The sequence below is a fragment of the Salmo salar genome, chromosome 27, assembly GCF_965601325.2.
Source record: "Salmo salar chromosome 27, fSalSal1, whole genome shotgun sequence".
Classification (NCBI taxonomy): domain Eukaryota; kingdom Metazoa; phylum Chordata; class Actinopteri; order Salmoniformes; family Salmonidae; genus Salmo; species Salmo salar.
The window spans coordinates 34211579-34234497 of NC_138317.1; the positions used below are offsets into that span (position 1 = coordinate 34211579).

Below are 22919 nucleotides of genomic sequence, written 5' to 3' on the forward strand. Positions count from 1 at the left end.
CAGTCAGAAAATGTGTTTTAGAGAGAGGAGGGTACAGTCAGAACATGTGTTTTAGAGAGAGAGAGAGGAGGGTACAGTCAGAACATGTGTTTTAGAGAGAGGAGGGTACAGTCAGAACATGTGTTTTAGAGAGAGGAGAGGAGGGTACAGTCAGAACATGTGTTTTAGAGAGAGGAGAGGAGGGTACAGTCAGAACATGTGTTTATGAGAGAGAGAGGAGGGTACAGTCAGAACATGTGTTTTAGAGAGAGGAGGGTACAGTCAGAACATGTGTTTAGAGAGAGAGAGAGGAGGGTACAGTCAGAACATGTGTTTTAGAGAGAGGACGGTACAGTCAGAACATGTGTATTAGAGAGAGAGAGGAGGGTACAGTCAGAACATGTGTTTTAGAGAGAGAGAGGAGGGTACAGTCAGAACATGTGTATTAGAGAGAGAGAGGAGGGTACAGTCAGAACATGTGTTTTAGAGAGAGAGAGGAGGGTACAGTCAGAACATGTGTTTTAGAGAGAGAGAGGAGGGTACAGTCAGAACATGTGTTTTAGTGAGAGAGAGGAGGGTACAGTCAGAACATGTGTTTAGAGAGAGAGAGGAGGGTACAGTCAGAACATGTGTTTTAGAAAGAGGAGAGGAGGGTACAGTCAGAACATGTGTTTTAGAGAGAGGAGAGGAGGGTACAGTCAGAACATGTGTTTTAGAGAGAGAGAGGAGGGTACAGTCAGAACATGTGTTTTAGAGAGAGAGAGGAGGGTAGAGTCAGAACATGTGTTTTAGAGAGAGAGAGGAGGGTACAGTCAGAACATGTGTTTTAGAAAGAGGAGGGTACAGTCAGAACATGTGTTTTAGAGAAAGAGAGGAGGGTACAGTCAGAACATGTGTTTAGAGAGAGGAGGGTACAGTCAGAACATGTGTTTTAGAGAAAGAGAGGAGGGTACAGTCAGAACATGTGTTTTAGAGAAAGAGAGGAGGGTACAGTCAGAACATGTGTTTTAGAGAGAGGAGGGTACAGTCAGAACATGTGTTTTAGAGAAAGAGAGGAGGGTACAGTCAGAACATGTGTTTTAGAGAGAGGAGGGTACAGTCAGAACATGTGTTTTAGAGAGAGGAGAGTACAGTCAGAACATGTGTTTAGAGAGAGGAGAGGAGGGTACAGTCAGAACATGTGTTTTAGAGAGAGGAGGGTACAGTCAGAACATGTGTTTTAGAGAGAGGAGAGGAGGGTACAGTCAGAACATGTGTTTTAGAGAGAAGAGGGTACAGTCAGAACATGTGTTTAGAGAGAGAGAGGAGGGTACAGTCAGAACATGTGTTTTAGAGAGAGGAGAGGAGGGTACAGTCAGAACATGTGTTTTAGAGAGAGGAGAGGAGGGTACAGTCAGAACATGTGTTTTAGAGAGAGGAGAGGAGGGTACAGTCAGAACATGTGTTTTAGAGAGAGGAGGGTACAGTCAGAACATGTGTTTAGAGAGAGGAGAGGAGGGTACAGTCAGAACATGTGTTTTAGAGAGAGGAGAGGAGGGTACAGTCAGAACATGTGTCTATGAGAGAGAGAAGAGGGTACAGTCAGAAAATGTGTTTTAGAGAGAGAGAGGAGGGTACAGTCAGAACATGTGTTTTAGAAAGAGGAGGGTACAGTCAGAACATGTGTTTTAGAGAAAGAGAGGAGGGTACAGTCAGAACATGTGTTTTAGAGAGAGAGGAGGGCAGGGTACAGTCAGAACATGTGTTTTAGAGAGAGAGAGGAGGGTACAGTCAGAACATGTGTTTTAGAAAGAGGAGAGGAGGGTACAGTCAGAACATGTGTTTTAGAGAGAGGAGGGTACAGTCAGAACATGTGTTTAGAGAGAGGAGAGGAGGGTACAGTCAGAACATGTGTTTTAGAGAGAGAGAGAGGAGGGTACAGTCAGAACATGTGTTTTAGAAAGAGGAGAGGAGGGTACAGTCAGAACATGTGTTTTAGAGAGAGGAGGGTACAGTCAGAACATGTGTTTAGAGAGAGAGAGAGGAGGGTACAGTCAGAACATGTGTTTTAGAGAGAGGAGGGTACAGTCAGAACATGTGTTTAGAGAGAGAGAGAGGAGGGTACAGTCAGAACATGTGTTTTAGAGAGAGGAGGGTACAGTCAGAACATGTGTTTTAGAGAGAGAGAGGAGGGTACAGTCAGAACATGTGTTTTGAGAGAGGAGAGGAGGGTACAGTCAGAACATGTGTTTTAGAGAGAGGAGGGTACAGTCAGAACATGTGTTTAGAGAGAGGAGAGTACAGTCAGAACATGTGTTTTAGAGAGAGAGGAGGGTACAGTCAGAACGTGTTTAGAGAGAGGAGAGGAGGGTACAGTCAGAACATGTGTTTTAGAGAGAGAGGAGGGTACAGTCAGAACATGTGTTTAGAGAGAGAGAGGAGGGTACAGTCAGAACATGTGTTTTAGAGAGAGGAGAAGAGGGTACAGTCAGAACATGTGTTTTAGAGAGAGGAGAGGAGGGTACAGTCAGAACATGTGTTTTAGAGAGAGGAGAGTAGAGTACAGTCAGAACATGTGTTTTAGAGAGAGGAGAGGAGAGTACAGTCAGAACATGTGTTTAGAGAGAGGAGAGGAGGGTACAGTCAGAACATGTGTTTAGAGAGAGAGAGAGAGAGGAGGGTACAGTCAGAACATGTGTTTTAGAGAGAGGAGGGTACAGTCAGAACATGTGTTTTAGAGAGAGGAGGGTACAGTCAGAACATGTGTTTTAGAGAGAGAGAGGAGGGTACAGTCAGAACATGTGTTTTAGAGAGAGGAGAGGAGGGTACAGTCAGAACATGTGTCTATGAGAGAGAGAGGAGGGTACAGTCAGAAAATGTGTTTTAGAGAGAGGAGGGTACAGTCAGAACATGTGTTTTAGAGAGAGAGAGAGGAGGGTACAGTCAGAACATGTGTTTTAGAGAGAGGAGGGTACAGTCAGAACATGTGTTTTAGAGAGAGGAGAGGAGGGTACAGTCAGAACATGTGTTTTAGAGAGAGGAGAGGAGGGTACAGTCAGAACATGTGTTTATGAGAGAGAGAGGAGGGTACAGTCAGAACATGTGTTTTAGAGAGAGGAGGGTACAGTCAGAACATGTGTTTTAGAGAGAGAGAGGAGGGTACAGTCAGAACATGTGTTTAGAGAGAGGAGAGGAGGGTACAGTCAGAACATGTGTTTTAGAGAGAGAGGAGGGTACAGTCAGAACATGTGTTTAGATAGAGAGAGGAGGGTACAGTCAGAACATGTGTTTTAGAGAGAGGAGAGGAGGGTACAGTCAGAACATGTGTTTTAGAGAGAGGAGAGGAGGGTACAGTCAGAACATGTGTTTTAGAGAGAGGAGAGGAGAGTACAGTCAGAACATGTGTTTTAGAGAGAGGAGAGGAGAGTACAGTCAGAACATGTGTTTAGAGAGAGGAGAGGAGGGTACAGTCAGAACATGTGTTTAGAGAGAGAGAGAGAGAGGAGGGTACAGTCAGAACATGTGTTTTAGAGAGAGGAGGGTACAGTCAGAACATGTGTTTTAGAGAGAGGAGGGTACAGTCAGAACATGTGTTTTAGAGAGAGAGAGGAGGGTACAGTCAGAACATGTGTTTTAGAGAGAGGAGAGGAGGGTACAGTCAGAACATGTGTCTATGAGAGAGAGAAGAGGGTACAGTCAGAAAATGTGTTTTAGAGAGAGGAGGGTACAGTCAGAACATGTGTTTTAGAGAGAGAGAGAGGAGGGTACAGTCAGAACATGTGTTTTAGAGAGAGGAGGGTACAGTCAGAACATGTGTTTTAGAGAGAGGAGAGGAGGGTACAGTCAGAACATGTGTTTTAGAGAGAGGAGAGGAGGGTACAGTCAGAACATGTGTTTATGAGAGAGAGAGGAGGGTACAGTCAGAACATGTGTTTTAGAGAGAGGAGGGTACAGTCAGAACATGTGTTTAGAGAGAGAGAGAGGAGGGTACAGTCAGAACATGTGTTTTAGAGAGAGGACGGTACAGTCAGAACATGTGTATTAGAGAGAGAGAGGAGGGTACAGTCAGAACATGTGTTTTAGAGAGAGAGAGGAGGGTACAGTCAGAACATGTGTATTAGAGAGAGAGAGGAGGGTACAGTCAGAACATGTGTTTTAGAGAGAGAGAGGAGGGTACAGTCAGAACATGTGTTTTAGAGAGAGAGAGGAGGGTACAGTCAGAACATGTGTTTTAGTGAGAGAGAGGAGGGTACAGTCAGAACATGTGTTTAGAGAGAGAGAGGAGGGTACAGTCAGAACATGTGTTTTAGAAAGAGGAGAGGAGGGTACAGTCAGAACATGTGTTTTAGAGAGAGGAGAGGAGGGTACAGTCAGAACATGTGTTTTAGAGAGAGAGAGGAGGGTACAGTCAGAACATGTGTTTTAGAGAGAGAGAGGAGGGTAGAGTCAGAACATGTGTTTTAGAGAGAGAGAGGAGGGTACAGTCAGAACATGTGTTTTAGAAAGAGGAGGGTACAGTCAGAACATGTGTTTTAGAGAAAGAGAGGAGGGTACAGTCAGAACATGTGTTTAGAGAGAGGAGGGTACAGTCAGAACATGTGTTTTAGAGAAAGAGAGGAGGGTACAGTCAGAACATGTGTTTTAGAGAAAGAGAGGAGGGTACAGTCAGAACATGTGTTTTAGAGAGAGGAGGGTACAGTCAGAACATGTGTTTTAGAGAAAGAGAGGAGGGTACAGTCAGAACATGTGTTTTAGAGAGAGGAGGGTACAGTCAGAACATGTGTTTTAGAGAGAGGAGAGTACAGTCAGAACATGTGTTTAGAGAGAGGAGAGGAGGGTACAGTCAGAACATGTGTTTTAGAGAGAGGAGGGTACAGTCAGAACATGTGTTTTAGAGAGAGGAGAGGAGGGTACAGTCAGAACATGTGTTTTAGAGAGAAGAGGGTACAGTCAGAACATGTGTTTAGAGAGAGAGAGGAGGGTACAGTCAGAACATGTGTTTTAGAGAGAGGAGAGGAGGGTACAGTCAGAACATGTGTTTTAGAGAGAGGAGAGGAGGGTACAGTCAGAACATGTGTTTTAGAGAGAGGAGAGGAGGGTACAGTCAGAACATGTGTTTTAGAGAGAGGAGGGTACAGTCAGAACATGTGTTTAGAGAGAGGAGAGGAGGGTACAGTCAGAACATGTGTTTTAGAGAGAGGAGGGTACAGTCAGAACATGTGTTTTAGAGAGAGGAGAGTACAGTCAGAACATGTGTTTAGAGAGAGGAGGGTACAGTCAGAACATGTGTTTTAGAGAGAGGAGAGGAGGGTACAGTCAGAACATGTGTTTTAGAGAGAGAGAGAGGAGGGTACAGTCAGAACATGTGTTTTAGAGAGAGGAGAGTACAGTCAGAACATGTGTTTAGAGAGAGGAGGGTACAGTCAGAACATGTGTTTTAGAGAGAGGAGAGGAGGGTACAGTCAGAACATGTGTTTAGAGAGAGGAGAGGAGGGTACAGTCAGAACATGTGTTTTAGAGAGAGGAGAGGAGGGTACAGTCAGAACATGTGTTTAGAGAGAGGAGGGTACAGTCAGAACATGTGTTTTAGAGAGAGGAGAGGAGGGTACAGTCAGAACATGTGTTTTAGAGAGAGAGAGGAGGATACAGTCAGAACATGTGTTTTAGAGAGAGAGAGGAGGGTACAGTCAGAACATGTGTTTTAGAGAGAGGAGAGGAGGGTACAGTTAGAACATGTGTTTTAGAGAGAGGAGAGGAGGGTACAGTCAGAACATGGGGTGGAAGTCATGACATTTCTCACTGGCTGAAAGGACAGAGGAAAAGAAGAGAAAGGATGGTAAGCCTTGTGTTTGAGAGACAAATTGTGACGTTTGACATTAATGTTCTCTCTACCAGAGACTTTTACACTGGATGTTTGGATTTTAGGTGGGAAACGCAATTATCTAAAGATCTTGCAACAATTTACAGGTCGACTGGCAAATGCTCAAGTTCGGCATTACATTTTTAGGTTTTAAGGAGGCATCAGGGGATCTGAGGTTTAAAGACCTGAGACTGAACCCGCCTTTAATTAAATGAAGAACTCTTGCATGATAATCTATACATACATAATCCTTGAGGTTATGAGAACAAAGACGTATCAAGCCCGGTTATCAAACCAAAGCTAACCAACCCCTCGCCTGGCATGGAGGCAATTAGCAAACACTGTTCCATTGAATATTTTCAAAACGCTTTATATCTGCATACTGCATACTTGTATTTTAGATTCACTTGTCTTTCATTTTTTATTCACTGATGTTGCATCCCTGAATTTCAGCGTCTAAGACTGCCATGTGAGTACCGGAAACATGAACTTCAACTGGACTACGTCCCAAGAGGCACCCTTTTCCCGAAAAGTGCACTACTTTGGACCAGGGCCCAAAGGGACACACTCTAATCTAAAGTCAGTGGTATAAGAGCCATGAGTACAGAGATTCCCCATGGGTCCAGATATACAGTAGCTATACACATGTTGCCCCCTTATGATGAACTAAGACACTTCCATTCAGTTGATTATAGAATGAAAGCGATGGTTGTCGGCACACACGCTTGGCTCACGTTCCAGCCATACTTCAATACCCACATGGATGGCTGACTCATTCCTACACAGTTTGGACATGTATAGGCTTAAGTAGTGGGTGTATGCGTGTGTGAGAGCGCGGGATCGGAGCGCCATGTCTATGTCCAAAAGGCTCCTTAAGAGCTTCTACCCCCAAGCCATAAGACTGCTGAACAACTAATCAAATGGCCACCCAAACTATTTACATTGTCACCCCTTTGTTTTTACACTGCTGCTACGCTATGTTTATTATCTATGCATAGCCACTTTACCCCTACCTACATTATCAAATTACCTCGACTAACCTGTACCCAAGCACATTGACTTGTACCGGTACCCCCTGTATATAGCAGTGTTATTGTTATTTTATTGTGTTACTTTTTGTTTCATGAGCTGAAATAAAAGATCCCCAAAATTTTCCAGATGCACAAAAAGCTTATTTCTCTCAAATGGTGTGCACAAATGTGTTTATATCCCTGTTAGTGAGCATTTCTTATTTGCCAAGATAATCCATCCACCTGACAGGTGTGGCATATCAGAAGCTGATTAAACAGTATGATCATTACACAGGTGCACCTTGTACTGGGACTTGAAAGGCCACTCTAAAATGTGCAGTTTTGTCACACAACACAATGCCACAGATGTCTCAAGTTGAGGGAGCATGCAATTGGCATGCTGACTGCAGGAATGTCCACCAGAGCTGTTGCCAGAGAAATGAATGTACATTTTAGAGAATTTGGCAGACCACATGTAACCATGCCAGCCCAGGACCTCCACATCCAGCTTCTTCACCTGCGGTATCGTCTGAGACCAGTCACCCGAACAGCTGATGAAACTGAGGAGTATTTCTGTCTGTAATAAAGCCCTATTGTGGGGGGGGGGGGAAATCATCCTGATTGGCTGGGCCTGGCTCCCAAGTGGGTGCCTATGCCCTCCCAGGCCCACCCATGGCTGCGACCCTGTCAAGTCATGTGAAATCCATAGATTAGGGACTAATGATGCTTTTTATTTATTTTGATTATCCCTTTTCACCCCAATTTCGTGATATCCAATTGGTAGTTACAGTCTTGTCCCATCGCTGCAACTCCAAGCCGCACTGCTTCTTGACACACTGCTCGCTTAACCTGGAAGCCAGCTGCACCAATGTGTCGGAGAAAACACCGTCCAACTGGCGGCCGTGTTTGCGTGCATGCTACCGGCCTGCCACAGGAGCCTCTAGATCTCAATGAGACAAGAACATCCCGGCTGGCCAAACCCTTCGTTAACCTGGACGACACTGGGCCAATTATACGCCAACTCATGGGTCTCCCGGTCGCGGCTGGCTGCGACACAGCCTGGCATCGACTCCGGGTCTGTAGTGACGCCTCTAGCACTGAGATACAGTGCCTTATATCGCTGCACCACTCGGGAGGCCCTTAATGAATTTATTTGAATTAACTGAATTTCCTTATATGAACTATAACTCAGTAATTGTTGAAATTGTTGCATGTTGCATTTATATTTTTGTTCAGTTAACATTACACATTTCCCTATCTGTTCAATTTGTCTGGTTGCATGTGCCAGATGGCAGCCTTCTATACTGGTTATTCTTCAGGGACTAGGCTCCCTAGTCTGCCTGCCTACAGACACAGTTCACAGGGAAAGTTCTCAATGATCCAGAACGTGGAACACACATTATGGGCCTTTTCTGTTAACATTTCCACATGCATCTACAACAGAGACGAGACAAAGAGTTATTCTCCTGTACTGTGTGAGAGGTTGAAGGCTCTGAATACTGCACAACTCTGATGGGAGGCTGTGTGAGAGGTTGAAGGCTCTGAATACTGCACGACTCTGATGGGAGGCTTCATGTGGTGATTAAAGGGAATGGCTCCTTCCTTCTCCTCCTTTCCAACCTCTATCCTCCCTTGTTCTCATCCTTTTTCCTCCCTTGTTTCCCCTCCTGTCCTCAGCCAATGGTGTGGCCAGAGAGCTAATCTAACTGTTTCCTGAGGGAGCTCCATTAGAGTGCATTAGACTGCATTACATACACTGGGAGGGAGAAATCACTGTGTGTTTATTGGGTTACCGGATTCATCATAAACTCCCCACTGAGAGGGACATTTGGTTTCTCAGCTCAATCCATCTACCGTGCCTTCAGAAAGTATTCATACTCCTTGACTTATTCCACATTTTGTTAAGTTACAGCCTGAATTTAAAATGGATTAAATATATATTTTCCCCTCACACATCTACACACAATACCCCATAATGACAAAGTGAAAACATGTTTTTTGAAATATTTAATTTACATACAGTACCAGTCAAGTTTGGACACACCTACTCATTCAAGGGTTTTTCTTTCTTTTTACAATGTTCTACATTGTAGAATAATAGTGAAGACATCAAAACTATGAAATAACACATGGAATCATGTAACCAAAAAAAGTGTTAAAATATATTTTATCTTTTAGGTTCTTCAAAGTAGCCATCCTTTGCCTTGATGACAGCTTTGCACATGGGTTAAGTGTGCCTTGAATTCTTAATAAATCACGGACAGTGTCACCAGCAAAGCACCACCCACACCATCACAACTCATCCTCCATGCTTCATGGTGGGAACTACACATGCAGAGATCATCCATTCACCTACTCTGCTTCTCACAAAGACACAGCGGTTGGAACCAAAAATCTCAAATTTGGACTCATCAGACCAAAGGACAGATTTCCACAGGTCTAATGTCCATTGCTTGTGTTTCTTTATATTTGATATTCTTCAAAGTAGTCACCATTTTCCTTGATAACAGCTTTGCAAATGCTTGGCATTCTTTCAACCAGCTTCATGAGGTAGTCACCTGTAATGCATTTCAATTAACAGGTACGCCTTGTTAAAATGTATTTCCTTCTTAATGCATTTGAGACAATCAGTTGTGTTGTGACAAGGTAGGGGTGATATGCAGAAGATAGCCCTACTTTGTAAAAGACCAAGTCCATATTATGGCAAGAACAGCTCAAATAAGCAAAGAGAAACAACAGTCTATCATTACTTTAAGACATGAAAGTTTCTTCAAAGGCAGTTGCAAAACCATCAAGCGCTATGATGAAACTGGCTCTCATGAGGACCACTACAGGAAAGGAAGACCAGAGTTACCTCTGCTGCAGAGGATAAGTTCATTAGAAATTGCAGCCGAAATAAATGCTTCACAGAGTTCAAGTAACAGACACATCTCAACATCAACTGTTCAGAGGAGACTGTGTGAATCAGGCCTTCATGGTCAAATTGCTGCAAAGAAACCACTACTAAAGGACACCAATAATAAGAAGAGACTTGCTTGGGCCAAGAAACCTGAGCGGAAACCTGGGTGGAAATATGTCCTTTGGTCTGATGAGACCAAATTTGAGATTTGGATTGTGCAACATTTGCCCATTATTCTTTTCAAAATTCTTCAAGCTCTGTTGTTGATCATCACTAGACAACCATTTTCAGGTCTTGCCATAGTAGATTTAAGTCTAAACTAACTCAGCCACTCAGGAACATTCACAGTCTTCTTGGTAAGCAGCTCCAGTGTAGATTTGGCCTTGTGTTTTAGGTTATTGTCCTTCTGAAAGGTGAATTAATCTCCCAGTGTCTACTGGAAAGCAGACTGAACCAGGTTTTCCTCTAGGACTTTGCCTGTGCTTAGCTCCATTACGTAAAATGTTTTATCTTGAAGAACTCCCCAGTCCTTAACAATTACATACCCATAACATGATGCAACCACCACCATGCTTGAAAATATGAAGAGTGGTACACAGTTATGTGTTGGATTTGCTCCAAACATAACACTTTGTTCTCAGGACAAAAAGTGAATTGCTTTGCCACATTTTTTGCAGTATTACTTTAGTGCCCTGAAGCAAACAGGATTCATGTTTTGGAATATTTTAATTCTGTACAGGCTTCTTTCTTTTCACTCTGTCAATTAGGTTAGTATTGTTGAGTAACTACAATGTTGCTGACCTATCCTCAGTTTTCTCCTATCTCAGCCATTAAAATATGTAACTGTTTTAAAGTCGCCATTGGCCTCATGAAGAAATCCCTGAGCAGTTTCCTTCCTCTCCAGAAACGGAGTTAGGAAGGATGGCAGTATCTTTGTAGTGACTGGGTGTATTAATACACCATCCAAAGTGTAATTAGTAACTTCACCATGCTCAAAGGAATATTCAATGTCTGCTTTTATTTATTTTTTTGACCATCTACCTATACGTGCCCTTCTTTGCGAGGCATTGGAAAACCTCCCAGGTCTTTGCGAGGCATTGGAAAACCTCCCTGGTATTTGCGAGGCATTGGAAAACCTCCCTGGTATTTGTGGTTGAATCTGTGTTTGAAATTCACTGCTTGACTGAGGGAGCTTACAGATAATTGTATGTGTGTGGTACAAGGTTTGAGGTAGTCATTCAAAAATCATGTTAAACACTTATTATTGCACACAGAGTGAGTGCATGCAACTTATTAAGAAAATATTTACTCCTGAACTTATTTAGGCTTGTCATAACAAAGGGGTTGAATACTTTTCAGCTTTTTATTTTTAATACATTTGTAAACATTTCGAAAAACATAATTCCACTTTTACATTATCGGGTATTGTGTGTAGGCCAGGGACAAAAAAACTCTCAATTTAATCAAATTTAAATCCAGGCTGTAACAACACTGTGAAAAAGTCAAGGGGTGTGAGGATACTTTCTGAAGGCATTGTACATTCTCCAGTGATATAACACCTTAAAGAAAATTTCGATTTTGTAATATTTCAATCAGCAAGGAAACTTATAGGAATTTTTATGTAGGTAAGGGTAAAGCGACTATGCATAGATAATAAACAGCGAATAGCAGCAGTGTAAAAAAAACAAAAAAAAACGGGGTAGCTTTTAATGAGCTGTTCAGCAGTCTTATGGCTTGGGGTTAGAAGCCTTTTGGACCTAGATTTGGCGCTCCGATACCACATGCCGTGCGGTAGCAAAGAGAACAGTCTATGACTTGGGTGGCTAGAGTCCTCTGACACCACCTAGTATAGCAGTCCTAGATGGAAGGAAGCTTGATCCTCCTTTTCCTGAAGTCCACGATCAGCTCCTTTGTCTTGCTCATGTTGAGGGACAGGTTGTTGTCCTGGCACCACACTGCCAGGTCTGTGACCTCCTCCCTATAGGCGGTTTCATCATTGTCGGTGATCAGGCCTACCACCGTTGTGTCGTCAGCAAACTTGGTGTTGCAATCATGCTTGGCCACGCAGTCGTGGGTGAGCAGGGAGTACAGGAGGGGACTAAGCATGCACCCCCTATCGAAATCACCATGGAGACCAGAGCTTTGTGAAAAGGGTCAGCAATAACCCAGGGTGTAATGATTGGCAACAGGTCTTGGCATTCTTTATGAACTACAGTACCCACTCCTCTTTCTCGGTCTTTGAGAGCTGATTGAGGAGCTGCCTCAAGTTAAAGGTCTCTGAGTGGAGCAGCCATTAACATAGTCTTGAGGCATCACAGCAAGGTGCCCCGGCTCCGACCGGGGCCACGGAATTGCGTCAACATTGGCAGAAATTGAAATTTCACGGAATGATTTCCACAGGGGCTCTGGTGTCGGCCGGACCGTGTGGGCCTGTGATTTGGAGCGCTGTGGATGTGGCTCGTCCCGATTCCTGGAGAACGGAGCCATTGCCAGTACATCAGTCAGCTGAGAGAAGAGTAGAGACAAAACAAGCAACACCACCTGCTTAGTGGACAGGAGGACACATTTCCCCTGGCTGGCAGATTGGGAGGAGAGTGAGTGAGGGAGAGCGGTTAGGAGAGTGAGGGAGGGTGAACGGGGTGAGTAGAGTGAGGGGAGTGAAATTGAGGCAGGGTGAGGAGGGAGAGGACGGTGAGAGGGTTAGGGAAGGTGAGGAGGTAAAGAGGGGGAGGAAGGGGAGGTAGAGTGAGATGAGGGAGAGTGAGGAGGTGAAGGGGGTGGAGGAGTGTGAGGAGGTTGAGGATGACTGCTCTGGGGGTGTTAACTGATGGGCCGAGCAGGGGAACGAGGAAGGGAGGTGACTGACTCGCTTCAGACTTTCAGAGAGCCAGGAACGGGTGGGTCTCAATACACTGGGACAGGGTGGCTGCAGAGCTGCAGTCCTGAAGCTCTCTACTTTGTGATGCATCCTGGAGTGTATTCAGTCATGTGAAATGTTCTGAACATTGCAGATAGAAATAGAATGAATAGAGCCGACACGATTTCCTATTCAACCTTCTACACAATATTTTTCTATCTGAATGTTCTGTAACACCCTCCCTCCCACATCGCACAGACACACTTGCGGTGACAATTGCTGGCATGTTTAGAACATGGTTATAACATGTTCATAACATGTTCATAGTGTCTAAACAACCTGACCTTTTCATCCCCATGCAGAGAAGTTATTTTTTTCTTCACGTTGTATTATTCATACTGTTACTCTCCAACTAGGGTAATGTCTCCTGAATGGTAACTGAATATTTAAATCTAACCAACACAATTCTCCCACGCTGAACAAATAATTGAAGAGATAAAGAATTCATCTGGGCTATTCTACGCGTGACAAGCGATTTGATGACAAAACATCTTAACTCTGTTAAGAGTGAGAATATGGCCCTCAAGGGAAGTCAGCAGGTAATGTGAGAACTGATAATGACCTTTGTATTGAAGAGGTTACGAGTTACGCCCCAAAGTCTTGATTCTTACAACACTTGATGCACTTAGATTTGTAATGGGTGTGTCACAACATAATGAATGGAACAAATACATTACTGCATAACACAGTGTTACATAAGCAGTAACGCCCAAGCAGACACATCGACGGCCCTGAAAGAACTTCATTGGACTCTATGTAAACTGGAAACCACATATCCTGAGGCTGCATTTATTGTAGCCGGGGATTTTAACAAGGCTAATCTGAAAACAAGGCTCCCCAAATTCTATCAGCATATCGGTTGTGCTACCAGGGCGGGCAAAACCTTAGACCACTGTTATTCTAACTTGCGAACAACAACATTGTCGAATACGCTGACTCGGTGTGCGAGTTCATTAACAAGTGCATCGGTGATGTCGTACCAACAGCGTCTATTAAAACATTCCCCAACCAGAAACCATGGATTTATGACAGCATTCGCTCAAAACTGAACCCGTGAACCACTGCTTTTAATCAGGGCAAAGTGACCAGAAACATGACCGAATATAAACAGTGTAGCTATTCCCTCTGCAAGGCAATCAAACAAGCTAAGCGTCAGTACAGAGACAAAGTGGAGTCGCAATTCAACGGCTCAGACATGAGAGGTATGTGGCAGGGTCTACAGTCAATCACGGACTACAAAAGAAAAAACAGCCCCGTCGCGGATCACGATGCCTTGCTCCCAGACAGACTAAACAACTTTTTGCTCGCTTTGAGGACAATACAGTGCCACTGACACGGCCCGCTACCAAAACCTGTTGGCTCTCCTTCACTGTAGCCAACGTGAGTAAAAAATGTAAACTTGTTAACCCTCACAAGGCTGCAGGCCCAGACGGCATCCCCGGCCGCATCCTCAGAGCATGCGCAGACCAGCTGGCTGGTGTGTTTACAGACATATTCAATCAATCCTTATCCCAGTCTGCTGTCCCCACATGCTTCAAGAGGGCCACCATTGTCCCTGTTCCCAAGAAAGCCAAGGTAACTGAGCTAAATGACTACCACCCTGTAGCACTCACTTCCGTCATCATGAAGTGCTTTGAGAGACTAGTCAAGGACCATATCACCTCCACCCTACCTGACACCCTAGACCCACTCTAATTTGCTTACCGACCCAATAGGTCCACAGACAAAGCAATCGCCATCACACTGCCCCAACCTATCTGGACAAGAGGAATACCTATGTAAGAATGCTGTTCATCGATTACAGCTCAGCATTTAACACCATAGTACCCTCCAAACTCGTCATTAAGCTCGAGACCCTGGGTCTCGACCCCGCCCTGTGCAACTGGGTCCTGGACTTCCTGACGGGCCGCCCCCAGGTGGTGAGGGTAGGTAACATCTCCACCCCGCAGATCCTCAATACTGGGTCCCCACAAGGGTGCGTTCTCAGCCCTCTCCTGTACTCCCTGTTCACCCACGACTGCGTGGCCATGCACGCATCCAACTCAATCATCAAGTTTGCAGACGACACTACAGTGGTAGGCTTGATTACCAACAACGAGACGGCCTACAGGGAGGAGGTGAGGGCCCTCGGAGTGTGGTGTCAGGAAAATAAACTCACACTCAATGTCAACAAAACAAAAGAGATGATCGTGGTATCCAGGAAACAGCAGAGGGAGTAGCCCCCTATCTACATTGACGGGACAGTAGTGGACAGTAGTGGACAGTAGTGGAGAGGGTGGAGAGTTAAGTTCCTTGGCGTACACATCACGTACAAACTGAAATGGTCCACCCTCACAGACAGCGTGGTGAAGAAGGCGCAGCAGCTGCTACTTGCCCTCCAGGACACCAACATCACCCGATGTCACAGGAAGGCCAAAAAGATAATCAAGGACAGCAACCACCCGAGCCACTGCCTGTTCACCCCGCTAACATCCAGAAGGCGAGGCCAGTATAGGTGCATCAAAGCTGGAACCGAGAGACTGAAAAACAGCTTCTATCTCAAGGCCATCAGACTGTTAAACAGCCATCACCAACATTGAGTGGCTGCTGCCAACATATTGACTCAACTCAAGCCACTTTAATAATGGGAAAATTGATGTAATCAATTTATCACTTGCCACTTTATATTATTTATATTAGATAATGTTTACATAACCTACATTATTCATCTCATATGTATATACTGTTCGCCATACCATCTACTGCATCTTGCCATCTTGATGTAATTAAATGTATCACTAGCCACTTTAAACAATGCCACTTTATATAATGTTTTCATAACCTAAATTACTCATCTCATATGTATATACTGTACTCCATACCATCTATTACATCTTGCCTATGCCGTTCGGCCATCACTCATTTATGTATTTATATGTACATATTCGTATTCATTCCTTTACACTTGTGTGTACAAGGTAGTTGTTATGGAATTGGTAGATTACTTGTTAGATATTACTGCATGGTCGGAACTAGAAGCACAAGCATTTCGCTACACTTGCATTAACACCTGCTAACCATGTGTATGTGACAAATACATTTGATTTGATTTATTACTGCATAACACAGTATTACATAAGCAGTAACGCACAAACAGAATGGAACACTGTGATTTGTAAATATACAGTTTAAATTCGACAGACCCAAATATCCTGGGACATTGGTAGACTATTTGACTATTTCCCTTCAGTCAGTTGTGTGTGTGTGTGTGCATGCGTGTGTGTCCGTCCCTCTTTATCCACGAGGTTAGACTCGAACAAAAATAAGACCATACAGCGACGTTCTATAAAGAACAAACAGCCATCAATCTTCTAAACTGTCATCAAGGCAAAGGGTGACTACTATGAAGAATGTCAAATATAAAATAGATTTAGATTTGTTTAACACTTTTTTGGTTACTACATGATTCCATATGTGCTATTTCATAGTTTTGATGTCTTCGCTATTATTCTTCAATGAGTAGGTGTGTCCAAAATTGACTGATAATGTGTGTGTGTGTGTGTGTGTGTGTGTGTGTGTGTGTGTGTGTGTGTGTGTGTGTGTGTGTATAGTTGAAGTCGGAAGTTTACATACACTTAGGTTACCTCTTAGGGATAGGGGGCAGTATTTTCACGCCCGGATGAAAAACGTACCCAAATTAAACTGGTTACTATTCTTGCCCAGAAACTAGAATATGCATATTATTAGTAGATGTTGATAGAAAACACTCTGAAGTTTCTAAAACTGTTTGAATGGTATCTGTGAGTATAACAGAACTCATATGGCAGGCAAAAGCATGAGAAAAATTCAACCAGGAAGTGGAAGATCTGAGAATTGTAGTTCTTCTTTCTAATCACTATCGAAACTACAGTGTCTGTGGGGTCACTTTGCACTTCCTAAGGCTTCCATTGGCTGTCAAAAGCCTTCAGAAAGTTGTTTCATCCGTCTCCTGTAACCTGGCAGAGTATAGGAGCTCAGTCAACGAGTGGACTGGCTATGGACAAAGGGATTGGATATGCACGATCCCGCGAGCGCACTGTTCCTTCTTTTTCTCCTTGAATGATGCCGCTATTGTCCGGTTGGAATATTATCGCATTTTTTAAAATACCATAAAGATTGATTTTAAACAACGTTTGACATGCTTCTAAGAACGGTAATGGAACATTTTGACTTTTCGTCTCTGGTACTGCGCTTGCGCGTTATGCCTTTGGATAGTGCTCTGTACGCACGAACAAAACGGAGGTATTTGGACATAAATATGGATTATTTCTAACAAAAACAACATTTCTTGTGGAAGTAGCAGTCCTGGGAGTGCATTCTGATGAAGATCAGCAAAGGTAAGAGAATATTTATAATACTAATTCTGAGTTTAGGTAACCCCAGAACTTGGCAGGTGTCTGTATAGCTTGCTTTGAGGGTGGGCTATATACTCAGAATATTGAAAAATGTGCTTTCGCCAAAAATCTATTTTAAAATCTTACACAGCGGTTGCATAAAGGAGTACTGTATCTATAATGCTTAAAATAATTGTTATGTATTTTGTCAACGTTTATGATGAGTATTTCTGTAATATGTGTGCTCATTGTGCTCATTCACCGGTGGTTTTGGAGGCTAAACATTTTCTGAACATCACGCGCCAATGTAAAATGCTGTTTTTGGATATAAATATGAACTTTATCGAACAAAACATACATGTATTGTGTAACATGATGTCCTAGGAGTGTCATCTGATGAAGATCGTCAAAGGTTAGAGCTTCATTTAGCTGTGTTTTGGGTTTTTGTGACATATCTCCTTGCTTGGAAAATGGCTGTGGTTATTTTTGTCCATGTACTCTCCTAACATAATCTAATGTTTTGCTTTCGCTGTAAAGCCTTTTTGAAATCGGACAATGTTGTTACATTAAGGAGAAGTGTATCTTTAAAATGGTGTAAAATAGTCGTATGTTTGAGAAATTGAAATTATGATATTTTTGCTGTTTTGAATTTCGCGCCATGCTATTTTGTCAAATGATCCCGTTAACGGGATCCTGTCTCGAAGGGGTCACTAAGATTAAGACACGTTTTTCAACCACTCCACAAATGTCTTGTTGACAAACTATAGTCTTGGCAAGTCAGTTAGGACATCTACTTTGTGCATGACACAAGTCATTTTTCCAACAATTGTTTACAGACAGATTATTTCACTTACAATTGACTGCATCACAATTCCAGTGGGTCAGAAGTTTACATACACTAAGTTGACTGTGCCTTTAAATAGCTTGGAAAATTCCAGAAATGATGTCATGGCTTTAGAAGCTTCTGATAGGCTAATTGACATAATTTGACATAATTTGAGTCAATTGGAGGTGTACCTGTGGATGTATTTCAAGTCCTACCTTCAATCTCAGTGCCTCTTTGCTTGACATCATGGGAAAATCAAAAGAAATCAGCCAAGACCTCAGAAAAAAATGTTAGACCTCCCCAAGTCTGGTTCATTCTTGGGAGCAATTTCCAAATGCCTGAAGGTACCACGTTCATCTGTACAACCAATATTACGCAAGTATAAACACCATGGGACCACGCAGCCATCATACCGCTCAGGAAGGAGACGCGTTCTGTCTCCTAGAAATGAATGTACTTTGGTGCGAAAAGTGTAAATCAATCCCAGAACAACAGCAAAGGACCTTGTGAAGATGCTGGAGGAAACAGGTACAAAAGTATCTATATCCACAGTAAAACGAGTCCGACTAAACTCCCGACTTCAACTGTAATTGCAAAAGGGTTTTCTAATGATCAATTAGCCTTTTAAAATGATAGACTTGGATTAGCTAACACAACGTGCCATTGGAACACATGAGTGATGGTTGCTGATAATGGGCCTCTGTACGCCTATGTAGATATTCCATTAAAAATCAGCTGTTTCCAGCTCAAATAGTCATTTACAACATGATCAATTTTATGTTATTTAAATGGACAAAAAATTAAAAATAATTCTAAGTGACCCCAAACTTTTGAACGGTTGTGTATGTATATACATATAGTGAAACACTATCATTCCACTATTACTACAGATATATTAACAACATTTTCTGAAATTACAATGCAAAAATATGACATGTTGATCCTTTGAGCCTGCTCTGGGAACGTCAGATGCCACAACCCATCTCCCATCTATCCTCAGCTATGACTGGGTGATCTGGGCCCTGGAGGTAAAAGTTCGCTGTAATCTCAGAGACTTCTGTTTGATTTAAAGGCGGTCCACGAAGGCTTCAGAACATTGACGCCTGTCTGGACATAGCTAATTAGAGCTCAACAAACAGAGCAAACACTAGCCACACAGATGTGACCACGGAGGGGAGAGGTGACAGACAGGGAGAGAGAAAGGAGAGGAAGAGGGGGTAGAAAGGGAGGGAGAGAGTGTGTGTCTGGGTGTTGGTGTGTGTGCGAGAGAGAGCGAGAGAGTGAGCGAGCATAAATGTGTGTGTAAGAGAAGGTAAAAGACAGAGTGCGAGTGTGTGGGACCTGCAGGGAGAGAGCCTTCCTGACATCTGTCTGAGCCCAGTGAGATTAAAGGGAGAGAGAAACAAGAGGAGGAAAACAGAGAGGAGAGTCACCTTGGAGCGAGGGAGGGAACCAGCATGACAAATAGACACTGAAAATGTGTCTTCCTCACTCCAATTACCACGCCAGCAGGCCTGGACGTAGGGCTGGGCAATATATAGAATTAATTCAAATGTATGTTTTTTTTCTCGTGATATTCCAAATGCCTGTTTCACAGAATCAATGTTTTTTGTATTTTTCGTTTTTCTGAGCGTTTATGGCCGCTTGTTCTTATGTTGTCTTTTTGGTCTTGTCTTGTTCGCTCTTTCTGTGCTGTGCACCTTCCCATTTACACCAGAGATCTGTATGTAATGACTAGATGCTCATGTCTCCGCCCTAACAATGGGAGTCGTTGTACAAAAGGCAGGCGACAAGGTTAAAAATAAGCACATAGAAACGCATTGGGTTTATTTTACAGATTTTGGCGAGTGAAACCTCTTTCTCCCAAGCCCCTCCCATTCACAACAACAAAGATGATTGATCACTGCTTTCTCTCTGACAAACGGTTAACTTGCTATTTGCATTTGAGGTTTGGTCCAACAGAATCGGTCATATGGACACCAAAACATTATTTTACTGTAATAGAGAAGTTAACCTGTCTAACCATATCCTGTTTATGTTTCAACTCCTCAAATTTTGAGCTGAGCAGACACTACTAAAACTAATGTACCAATGAACATTCATTCTGGAAAATGAATGCTCAGTTTGTCGCAAGCGCATAACGGTATCATGTATCGCTAGCAGCATTTTAGTCAAATAAAGATTGTTATACTAGCTGTTTAGCATAAAGCATAAAACAATGCAGTGTATTTTACCTTTAATTGTACAACAAAGCTTATTTAGAGAAAACATTAAGAAAATAGATATATATCGTGAATCGACGATAAGTTTGGAAAAGAAATGCAGATATGAGTTTTAGGCCATATCGCCCAGCCCTACGTGGACGTCCACTTGCAACAAGGGGAGTGTGTGTGTGTGTATACGTGTAGGGGAGAGTGAGGTGTGTGTGCATTCGTGTGTGTATGTGAGAATCAGCATCAGCAACACCTTTCAGGGCCAGTCAGTGTCAAGGCCAGTCAGTGTCCACGCTGGCAGGAGGATACTTTTGTCCCAAGTTGCACCTTGTTCCCTATTTATTGTACTTCATTTGAACAGGGCCCATAAGGCCTGGGGTCAAAAGTAGTGTACTGTGAAGGCAATAGGGCACCATTGCTCCCTATGGGCCCTGGTTAAAAGAAGTGCACTACAAAGGGAATAGGGTTTCACTTGGGACTCAACCATGGTGAACAGCTGAGTTTCCATTCCCCTTGTCATTAACAGAACTGGCTTTTAATGCTGCCATTAATGCTGCATTTAATGTGAGAACTCAGTTGAGTAAGATCAGTTGTATTTATTGCCATATGGAAATTACATTTGAAAATTGAACTTTAAAACAGTGGGACTTAAATATTTTAACACAGTTGTGGTCAAGAAAGACTTGATCAGTTTTCATACAGTACACAGTTTGATGTAAGGTATAGAGTAGTAACTCTTCAGGACTCTTCAGTAGTGTGTGGAGAAGAGAAGAGTCTGAGACTGGTTAAGATGTATTAGATGGCGAGAAGGTGACTGACGACAGGGAGAGATATCAGGGCAGGCAGGTAACCCAGTGTGGTGAAAACAACAGACCAGAGACTGAGACCCACAACAGCTCACAATATACAGTTGAAGTCGGAAGTTTCCATACACCTTAGCCAAATACATTTAAACTCAGTTTTTCAGAATTCCTGACATTTAATCCTAGTAAAAATTCCCTGTTTTAGGTCAGTTAGGATCACCACTTTATTTTAAGAACGTGAAATGTCAGAATAATAGTAGAGATAATTATTTATTTCAGCGTTTATTTCTTTCATCACATTCCCCGTGGGTCAGAAGTTTACATACTACCAAATACTAATTGAGTGTATTGTCTTTAAATTGTTTAACTTGGGTCAAACCTTTCTGGTAGCCTTCCACAATAAGTTGGGTGAATTTTGGCCCCTTTCTCCTGACAGAGCTGGTGTAACTGAGTCAGGTTTGTAGGCCTTATTTTTCGCACACGCTCTTTCAGTTCTGCCCACAAATTTTCTATAGGATTGAGGTCGGGGCTTTGAGATGGCCACTCCAATACCTTGACTTTGTTGTCCTTAAGCCATTTTGCCACAACTTTGGAAGTATGCTTGGGGTCATTGTCCATTTAGAAGACCCATTTGCAACCAAGCTTTAACTTCCTGACTGATGTCTTGAGATGCTGCTTCAATATATCTACATCATTTTCCTTCCTCATGATGCCTTCTATTTGGTGAAGTGCACCAGTACCTCCTGCAGCATAGCACCTCCACAACATGATGCTGCCACCCCCGTGCTTCACGGTTGGGATGGTGTTCTTCAGCTTGCAAACCTCCCCCTTTTTCCTCCAAACATAACGATGGTCATTATGGCCAAACAGTTCTATTTGTGTTTCATCAGACCAGAGGACATTTCTCCAAAAAGTACAATCTTTGTCCCCATGTGCAGTTGCAAACTGTAGTCTGGCTTTTTTATGGTGGTTTTGGAGCAGTGGCTTCTTCCTTGCTGAGCAGCCTTTCAGGTTATGTCAATACAGGACTCGTTTTACTATGGATCTAGATACTTTTGTACCTGTTTCCTCCAGCATCTTCACAAGGTCCTTTGCTGTTGTTCTGGGATTGATTTGCACTTTTCACACCAAAGTACGTTCATCTCTAAGAGACAGAACACGTCTTCTTCCTGAGTGGTATAATGGCTGCGTGGTCCCATGGTGTTTATACTTGCGTACTATTGTTTGTACAGATGAACATGGGACCTTCAGGCATTTGGAAATTGCTCCCAAGGATGAACCAGACTTGAGGTCATGGCTGATTTCTTTTTATTTTCCCATGATGTCAAGCAAAGAGGCACTGAGATTGAAGGTAGGCCTTGAAATACATCCACAGGTACACCTCCAATTGACTCAAATTATGTCAATTAGCCTATCAGAAGCTTCTAAAGCCATGACATCATTTTCTGGAATTTTCCAAGTTGTTTAAAGGCACAGTCAACTTAGTGTATGTAAACTTCTGACCCACTGGAATTGTGATACAGTGAATTATAAGTGAAACAATCTGTCTGTAAACAATTGTTGGAAAAATGACTTGTGTCATGCACAAAGTAGATGTCCTAACCGACTTGCCAAAACTATAGTTTGTTAACAAGACATTTGTGGAGTTGTTGAAAAACAAGTTTTAAATGACTCCAACCTAAGTGTATGTAAACTTCCGACTTCAACTGTCACACACACACACACACACACACACACACACACACACACACACACACAATCCTAACATCCATCTACTAACACACATCTATCCTAAGATCCGACAACTATTGGCTTTATAGAGAAAAACAGGCAGGGAAATCAGATCATTCTCATGAGAAAAAACAGGCAGAGAAATCAGATCATTCTCATGAGAAAAACAGGCAGAGAAATCAGATCATTCTCATGAGAAAAAACAGGCAGAGAAATCAGATCATTCTCATGAGAAAAAACAGGCAGAGAAATCAGATCATTCTCATGAGAAAAAACAGGCAGAGAAATCAGATCATTCTCATTTAAAAAAACAGGCAGAGAAATCAGATCATTCTTATGAGAAAAACCAA

The 22919-nt window shown here is 42.9% G+C and overlaps 1 protein-coding gene across 5 annotated transcripts in view; it reads right to left on the reverse strand.

Annotated features, from left to right (window-relative positions):
* elmo1 (engulfment and cell motility 1 (ced-12 homolog, C. elegans)) overlaps positions 1–22919 on the reverse strand; it is a 178936-nt gene that overhangs the window by 64255 nt on the left and 91762 nt on the right.